This window comes from Triticum dicoccoides, chromosome 7B, assembly GCF_002162155.2.
Source record: "Triticum dicoccoides isolate Atlit2015 ecotype Zavitan chromosome 7B, WEW_v2.0, whole genome shotgun sequence".
NCBI classification, from domain to species: Eukaryota; Viridiplantae; Streptophyta; class Magnoliopsida; order Poales; family Poaceae; genus Triticum; species Triticum dicoccoides.
The window spans coordinates 247,740,921-247,750,912 of record NC_041393.1 but is presented as its reverse complement, the minus strand read 5'-3'; positions in this window follow the sequence as shown (position 1 = coordinate 247,750,912).

Here is a 9,992-nt window from a genome sequence, read left to right as displayed (position 1 = left end):
TGGGGTTGACAGACAAGAGTCTTAAACCGTCCAACACTATTTTTCATGGTGTGGTGCCAGGTAAATCGGCATATCCTATTGGCAAAATCTCTCTGGAGGTTGTGTTTGGAGATGAGCATGACTCCAGGTCTGAAAAATTGACCTTTGAAGTGGTGAAAATCCAGAGCCCGTATCACGCACTGTTTGGACGGCCGGCTTACGCAAAATTCATGCCGAGGCCCTGCTATATCTATTTACAGCTCAAAATGCCGGGCCACAAGGGAACTATCACAGTACATGGGAGTCGAAAGTTCGCTTTGGATTGTGAGGAAGGTGATGCGGCTTACACTGAGTCGGTTTGTGCTACGGAGGAGCTGAAGTTTTATAAGGACAATGTTGATCCGGCAGACATGACTCCTTTGAAGAAGCCCACCACTGAGCATGACCCGACTCTGAATTTCAAACCGGCTAATGAGACTAAACTTGTTGACTTTGTTCCTGGCGATTCATCCAAACAGTTTAGAATCAGCACCAATCTGGATCCGAAATAGGAAAGCACGCTCATCGAGTTCATCCGTGAGAACCAGGACATCTTCGCATGGAAACCTTCTGACATGCCAGGTGTACCGAGGGAACTCGCTGAGCACACTCTCAATATTGATCCCAAGTTTAAACCGGTCAAGCAATTTCTTCGGCGGTTTAATGAAGAAAGACGCAAGGCCATTGGTGAAGAGGTAGCCCGGTTGTTGGTTGCTGGGTTTATCATTGAAGTGTTCCATCCCGAGTGGTTGGCTAATCCGGTGCTCGTTCTTAAGAAAAACGGCACTTGGCGTATGTGTGTGGACTACACAGATTTGAACAAGGCTTGTCCGACAGATCCTTTTGCTCTCCCGCGTATTGATCAGATTATTGATGCGACGGTGGGTTGTGAGCGCCTGAGTTTCTTGGATGCCTATTCAGGTTATCATCAGATTAAGATGGCAGTTAAGGACCAGGAGAAGACAGCCTTCATCACTCCCTTTGGAGCCTTCTGCTATGTTTCTATGCCTTTTGGGCTCAAAAGTGCCCAGGCTACTTATCAGCGTTGTGTGCAAAATTGTCTTCACACACAGATTGGGCGTAATGTTCATGCCTATGTGGATGACATTGTGGTAAAATCCAGGAAGAAGGAAACCTTGATAGGTGATCTCAAGGAAACATTTGACAATCTTCGGGTTTACAAAATGATGCTTAATCCGGACAAATGTGTTTTTGGTGTTCCGGCAGGCAAGCTCTTAGGCTTTCTGGTGTCCAACAGAGGAATTGAGGCTAATCCAGAAAAAAAAATCAAAGCGATTACATCTTTGGCTAAACCAAAGTGTATCAATGATGTTCAGCGTTTGGCGGGTCGAATCGCCGCCCTTAGCCGGTTTATTAGCCGTTTGGGAGAAAAGGCAATTCCTTTGTATCAGATGTTGAAGAAGACAGACAATTTCGTCTAGAGTGATGCGGCTAATGCGGTGTTTGAGGACTTAAAGCGGCAGTTGGTTGAACCGCCGGTTCTTGCTGCTCCGGTTGACAAAGAGCCCTTGTTATTGTACGTGGCTGCTAATGCCCGTGCTGTCAGCGTGGCGATTGTGGTAGAGCGCAAGGAGGCTGGTAAGGAATACCCGGTTCAACGGCCGGTTTACTACATCAGTGAAGTGCTTATCGAGTCAAAGCAGCGATATCCGCATTGGCAGAAGCTGGTCTACGGGATTTTTATGGCAAGTCGGAAGCTCAAAAAATACTTTCAAGGCCATCCCATTACAGTGGTCAGTTCAGCTCCTTTGTGCGATATAATTCAGAACAGGGAGGCAACTGGCCGGGTTGCAAAGTGGGCAATTGAGCTTGGCCCGCACGGATTGAAGTATATGCCTCGGACATCAATCAAGTCACAAGCACTTGTTGACTTCATCAATGATTGGACCGAGTTACAGGCACCAGAGGACAAACCGGATAATACATATTGGACCATTCACTTTGATGGATCCAGGCAATTAGAGGGCTCGGGGGCTGGAGTTGTTCTTACTTCCCCTCGCGGTGATAAAATTTGTTATGTTCTCCGCTTAATGTTTCCTTGTACTAATAATGCAGCTGAGTACGAGGCCTTACTCCACGGTCTCCGGGTGGCTAAGGAAATGAACTTAAGCCGGGTTCGCTGTTTCGGAGATTCTGATCTGGTGGCTCAGCAAGTCTATGGTACTTAGGATTCTAAGGATCCACTAATGGCGGCTTACAGACGCGAGGTGGATATTGTGGCAGGTCATTTTAAGGGTTATCAGGTTGAGCATATTGACCGGTGCAAAAACGAGGCAGCAGATGCTTTAAGCCGTCTGGGATCTCAGCGTAAACCGGTACCACCCAATACCTTTTTAGATATCTTGCATAACCCGTCTGTCAAGTTGCCTACAGAGGAGGATTTAGCTGTTCCTGATCCGGAGGCCCAGTTGGTGGCCGCTTTACATACTACTCCGGATTGGACGGTTCCATATTTGGCGTATCTAAACCGGGGCGAGTTACCAGATGATGAGGTTTTCGCTAGACAGATCATCCGGCGGTCCAAGTCCATGGTTATTCACAATGGCGAGTTACACCGTTGCAGTGTTTCAGGCGTTTTTCAACGTTGTATTTCCCCTGAAGAAGGTCAAGAGATTCTACGTGAAATCCACGAAGGGGATTGTGGTCACCACGCCGGTTCAAAATCCCTGGTGGCTAAAGCTTTTCGTCATGGGTTCTATTGGTTGACAGCTCATGCTGATGCGGAGGATCTGGTAAAGCGGTGTGACGCTTGTCAGAAATTTTCACGTCAAGCTCATGTTCCGGCTCAGGAGTTACGGGTGATTCCTATCACTTGGCCGTTTGCCACTTGGGGGCTTGATATGGTGGGACCTTTTAAGCTCTCCCAGGATAAAAAGACCCACCTGTTGGTGGCGGTTGACAAGTTCACTAAATGGGCTGAAGCGGAACCTGTCAGTAAGTGTGATGCGGCCACGGCGGTTCAATTTCTCAAAAAGATTATTTTTCGTTTTGGGTTTCCTCACAGCATCATCACAGATAATGGCACAAACCTTTCTAAAGGTGAGATGGAGGAGTTCTGCCAACGAGAGCACATCCGGCTTGATGTAGCATCCGTGGCTCATCCCCAGTCCAATGGTCAAGCCGAGTGGGCGAATCAAGAAATCTTGAAGGGTATTAAGCCCAGGCTTATGGTCCCGTTGAAGCGGACGTCGGGTTGTTGGGTGGAAGAATTGCCCTCTGTGTTATGGAGTATCAACACCACTCTAGACACAAATAAAATAATACCAGCTTTATATTACAAGCCAGGGGCCTCGAGGGCTCGAATACAAGCTCGATACACAAGAGACAGCGGAAGCAAAAATATCTGAGTACAGACATAAGTTAACCAAGGATGCCTTAAGAAGGCTAGCACAAAAGCAACGCGATCGAAGAGGCAAGGCCTCCTGTCTGGGACCTCCTAACTACACCTGGTTGTCGGCGGTCTTCACGTAGCAGTAACCGTCGGCGGTGGCATCTGGCTCCATGGATCCACCATCTGGTTGCATCAACCGGAAAGAAGAAAGAAAGGGGAAAGGGGTAGCAAAGCAACCGTGAGTACTCATCCAAAGTACTCGCAAGCATCAGATCTATACTAAGTATGCATTGGTATCAAATGGAAGGTTTGTATCTGTGGACTGAACTGTAGAATGCCAGAATAGAGGGGAAGGCCTAGCCTATCGAAGACTAGCATCTTCAAGCAGCTCCAAGCATCTTGAAGCATGTAGAAGAGTAAAGAATAGCAGTTTATAATTGACAAGCATGTTGTAACATTAATGCCCAGAGATCCTTCCTCGACTCCCTAGGAGAAAGCAATCCCGGAGCCACATATTCAAGTATCCATTTGTAGTTGTATAAGATCAGGATATAAGTCTGAACGTCCGTTACTGTGGACACGGCTATTAATAGATAATCTTCCCTGCAGGGGTATACCACGTTTTCCAACATGCTCGATCACTCTGGCCGGACACACTTTTTTGAGTCAATGCCCAGCCTCAGAAGATCAACACGTGGCAGCCCTACCTAGGCTCAGCAGAGAGGTCCCCGCCGGTCTACATCCTAAGCACTCCGGGGTCTGGGCCCATCGCCCGTTGCACTCTAGATCGTTGCGCGCAGGGCGATCCAGGCCACCTCCACTGGGGCGCCGACCAGGCCGTGCCGCAATGCTGAACTGGACGTCTAACAAAGCTTCGGCTGATACTGCGACATCGAGGCCCATATCTATTCTCGCGTGGTGGTTGGTGCGTAAAGGCCAAAGGCCAACTCAGAACAAATACCCAAACCATAGTGTATTATTAGCTTGCGGAGACGAGCAGAGACTCACGATAAGGTGACCCCGTCGCCCCGTCTCAAGGAAATACGGCAAGGGCTAGCCCAGCCCACTCGGGGGCGGCCTGCTGGCCCGGCCGTGCCTCGTAACCATCTTGCGGGTGCTCTCTAGGCCCGCCCAACTTTCCCAAAGGTCTCAAGTAAAGTCAAGGTAACTGTGTGTCCAAACATCAAGGGGAAAACCCGAGGAATCACCCACGGAGGATTCCACTTGATGTAATCATCAAGGTGAACGTAAGAGGAACCACCCCCGAGGTTCACACTTGAGGGGTTGCACGACAGAGCCGTATCGAGAATGGTGAAAGAGGAAATCACCCTCGTTAACCACGACCGAATAGCTACACTACAGAGTTGTCATCGGGAGTGCATTATGAGGTCTCACCCTCGGCACTTGATAGTAGCTCTGCAGAGTCGAGCAACTAAAGGGGCGTGACGTGATGTGAGGTGTCAGGCTCTGGTCATCGATCATGTTGATCGAGTCGTCGAAGATGAAGCAGGGGCAACAAGGACAAGGTGGGGGTCACTGATAGATCACTAGCCAACCTATACTAAGCAGTTTAGGATAAGCAGGTGGGTAACAATAAGCAGGTACAAAAGCAGGCTATGCATCAGAATAGGAGCAAACAATAACAGTAGCAAAATCTAACGCAAGCATGGGAGTATAGAATGGGCGATATCGGGATGATCAAAGGGGGGGCTTGCTTGGTTGCTCAGACAAGAAGGAGGGTCGTCGTCGACGTAGTCGATCACAAGGGCATCAGCAGCGGTCTCGAGGTCTGCCGGAGAAGAAGAGGGGGAAGAAATAGTAAATACACGCAAACATAAGCATAACAAGACAATAAGCGGGGCTAGAGGTGTTCTAACGCAGCGCTAGGCGATACTGGCGAAGGGGGAAACATGCGGGAAAGTTTTCCCGGTTCTGAATGTATGTCAGACTAATGAACCGGAGGGGAAAGGCTGCATGTTTGCTATGCTAGAGACATGTGGCGGACGAACGGACCACGCATTCGGATTCGTCTCGTCGTTCTGAGCAACTTTCATGTAGAAAACTTTTTCATCCGAGTTACGGTTTATTTTACATGAATTTTCAAAGTTTTAAAAATATTCTGAAATTATTTAAATTAACAGAAAGGAATTACTACGTCAGCATGACATCATTGTGACGTCAGCAGTCAACAGGACGGCTGACCAGGTCAAACTGACCAGTGGGTCCCACCTGTCATAGACAGTGGACTAACAAAAGTCTAAACTAACTAAAATGGAGTTAATTAATAGCTAGGCCCCACATGTCAAAGGCAGATTAGTTTACTAATTACTTTTAATTATAAAAACATTTTAATTAGCTTAATATGCGGTGGGGCCTGCATGTCAGTGGTACTGGGCTGCCCAGTCAGCAGTTGACTGGGTCAACCCAGTCAACTGAGGCCCGCGGGGCCCGCTGGCAGCGACTCTGGGAGTGGCCCCAGGTCGGCCACGTCGGCGGCCGGCGTCGGAGTTGCGCCGGCGAGCAAACTGCGCGGCGGCGCGCGGCGGGGGTGGTCGGAAATCGCGCACAGAGCAAGGGAAGGGCCGCGCGTGGGTGCATTGGAATGAGCGTGCGACGGCGAGGTAATCTATGGCGGTGGCGTGGCCGGAGGAGCACCGAAGCGACGACGGCGAGCCCATCAGCGGACGGCGGCGCTCGGGCCTCGATCGAAAGCGAGGCGGGGCGACTATGGGGACTATACGCGAGCACGGGGCGGCGCCGCGGGCGCCCTGACGCGTGCCCAAACGCGGGCGCGCAGGCGGATGGCGGGCGGCGGAGCTCGGTAACGTGGCGGGACGGCTAGGGCATAGAAAACGAGGGGGTAGGAGGAAGGGGAGCACGAGGTGCTCACAGCCGTTGCTGGGAAGGCCCGAGGGAGAGTCGAGGTGGCCGGAGTCATTGGCGAGCTCGTGGTGGCCAGAGCGGAGGAAGAAGGGTCGGCCCGGCGATGAAGGGGCTCCCAGCTCCTGCGCGTGGGCGTGGACGATGGAGCGGACGGCGGTAGTCCTCCTGGACGCCTCCGGGCGGCGCGGGGCGGCTGGTGGCCGGGGAATCGACGTGGAGACGGCGACGATGGCGCTCGGGTGAGGCGGGCGAGCGAGACAGAGAGGGGGATGAGCAGGTGGATCTGGGAGGCGAGAGAGGCGAGTGGAGGTAGGTGGGGAGGAGGCCGAGGCGTCGAGGAGGGGGGGCTCGACCTTATCCTCTCCGGGAGCCGCCGAAGAGGCGGTCCGGCGGGGCTCGCCCCTGTTGCGACCCCGGTTGAGGGAACAGGGGGAGAAGGCGACCCGGGGAGGGGCTGGGCCGGACCAGCTGGGCCTATCCCTGATGGGCCGAGGCCCGGGGGAGCAAGTGAAGCCCTTTTTTATAGCCTTTCCTTTTTTTTAAAAGCCTCTATTTCATTTCATTCTAGGGCACTAAGCCACTTTCTAAAAAGTTGGCTCACCACCAATATTAAGAAATGAATGTTTATCACATGATCAACATTTTAGTTATTATGTTTGAGAACTTTTGGATTTTACTTAGAATTTGAAATTTGAATTTGAACCGGATTAAATCAAAGGGGGATTTAGCAACAGTGAAAATGATGACATGGCACCATTAGCATGAAATTACTGTAGCTTGATTATCCGGACGTCACAATATGAAAATCATTTCTTACAGATATCTCGATAATTGATCAGGGTACGTGATGAGTCGGGATACAATAAAGCATCCTCAATCGTCACTTGTGTACCACTTGGGAGGGTGAATATGGCACGTCCGGTACCAACAATCACTGTATCGCGTCCAGCGATAGTTAGAATATCTCCATTCATCTTTTTCAGAGCTTGGAAATATTTCATCTCCCTCAGTATGGAGTTTGTGGTACCACTGTCCACAAGGCATAATTCCTCATCCACCGCATTGTCCCCGTAGAAAACGGCAAGTCTCGAACTCTCGATCTCTTCCTCTTCTCTGTATTTTTTCGCTCTCTGGTAGAGTCCTACGGCTGATAACGTGTTTCGAATCAAAAGTGATCGAGTGTTTTGATCGATGGTTACATACCCCTTTTATACGTCCCGAAGAGACATGACGATCCATCGCTAGGGGGCGTCGGTTCCAAGGAATAGAAGGGAGGTGTCCGTTGCGGGAACAACCGCACGACGGTTGGGCAAGGGGAGATTTTCCCCTAATTACATAATTAGTTTTAACATTTTGGTCAGTTGTTCAAATCACAGACTTGGTACTATTTTTGCTGGATTAAATTCCTTTTATTTATGTTGTTCAGCCAAATGTATAAATAAAGCTTATGAATCATTAATTAGCAGCAAATGTGAATTGGTCGACTGGCTAGCCACGCATGCATGTGACGGTAGGTTGTTGTTTTTATTTTATAATAATTTATCGGTTTCCCCTCAGAGGGCCTTTTTGTAAGAAAATAGTAATAATTTGGGGGGTTTTCACAACAACCTAGTCCACACGCCTTTGTTTTTGCTATCACTAACAGCGGGTCCCGTGCCACGTTGGCGTGTCTGCCGTATACAAACGAGATTTGAACCGTATATGCACGCCCATGCCAAGTTATGAAACCAATTCAATGTATTTTGCAAGTTCATGCACTAACGTGCACATTCGTGGCAAGTTCAAACACCACTCATGTATTTCCCTCTTTAGACAACTACTTTATCTTTCTATCTTTCTATATAATAATAAAGCACGGAGTGCTTCTGCCCGTTCACCGTCATCTAAATTACCCTCAAAGTTGATAACAATTACCCACCAGTGCCACACGTAAGTGCCAAAAGTGATTCGGTTTTTAAAAATTCATCATCGTCGGATATGGTTCTTATAGCATGATACCCATATATTGTAAAAGCCCACCAGTACCGCAATGGCTAGAGCCTCTCCCTTCAGCTCGGGGTACCCGGATTCGATCCTAGGATCTGCCATTTATTCCCGAAATCACTAGTTGAGGAGTACTTGTTGCAAATATCACTCCAACCTCCCCAGGGTTGCGACAAGTGGCGCGCTGCATGTGCGCCATTTGTCGCAACCCGGGAGTTTTTCCTTTTTTCGTAGATCTGTTTATTCAAATGTTTTATCTCTTACCGTGCATCCAAATCTCGAACAATTCCTCGCATCGAGATCTTCAAAACTAGATCCAATGTTGATAGATTTTGATGAACTTTTTTTACAAAAAAAGGACAAAAAAGCGGACGAAAAAACCGAATTGGGAGCATGGATTTTTTCTCTTTCCGAAAGAGGCACGCCCGTGCCTCTCACGAAATCACAATTGTGCCTCTCGCGGAAGCAAAAACCGTGACTCTCGCGAAAGGAAAAAAACGCGTTTTTTCCGTTTTCAAGGAGGTACGGTCATGACTCTCGGGAAAGAAAAAAAAACGTGTTTTTCCGTTTCCGAGAGGCACGGCCGTGACTCTCGCAAAAGCACAACCGTGCCTCTCGCGGTAGCAAAACCGTGACTCTCATAAAAAAATAACAGAAAATGTGTTTTTTTCGTTTTCGAGAGACACGGACGTGACTCTCGCGAAAGCACAACCGTGCCTCTCGCGGAAGCAAAACCGTGACTCTCGCGAAAGGAAAAAAACAGAAAACGTGTTTTTTTTCGTTTCTAAGAGGCATGGCCGTGACTCTCGCGAAAGCAAAACCGTGCCTCTCGCGGAAGCAAAACCGTGACTCTCGCGAAAGGAAAAAAATGCGTTTTTTTGCGTAAAAAATAATATTTTTTTTATTTTGATCGAAAAGCTAAGGAAGACCGGTGGAAAACCGAAACGTCGAAAAAACTCAAAAAAACCGTTAAAAAGTCGAAAACGCGTGCGGAAAAAAAATTCGAAAAGAGCGCCCAGAGCGCGACACGTGATGAATGGCTGAGAGCACGCCAAATGGCATTGATCGTTGCGAGGCTCCCGAAGGAGCGCTCGTTAATTAGTTGTTCTCCTTTATTCCTCTGTTTTTTTGTCTTGCGAGCATGCCTCCTCCACCACCCGCAGGTGTTGATGGGCTGGCCCATTGCCGTGTGTGACGCTCCTTTTTTTTCTTTTCTTATTTCTGTTTTTTTCTTCTTTAAATTAATTCTGGAATTCCAAAATTTTCAAATTTCCAAAAATTACGACTTTCGGATGTTTTTAAGAAATCATAAAATGTTCATGATTTCAAAAAATATTTTAAAAATCATAAAGTGTCTGGTATTTAAAAAAGAACTCTTCACACATTATAAAAGAATTCATGATTTTGCAAAAATGTTCACAGATAAAAAATATTCATGATTTTATTGTGTATTCAAAACATATTTGGGAGTTTAGAAAAAAAAATTAAGAAGATGTTCACAAAATTCAAACGGATCCATTCAAACAGATCCGTAAATAACAAACAAAATAAACCCGTGCATCATGTGTTGTAAATAACAAACAAAATAAACATAGAGGTTTTTTGAGGATCTATGGATGTCATTTTATGATTTTATTTAGTACATCATGGGTGGCGAAAAGGGTTTCCGTTTTTCTGCCCAAAAAATTGACACAGCTTAAATCTTTCAAAAGTCCTTTCCTAATACTGGCATATGTTTCAAACTTATATTGTCTCT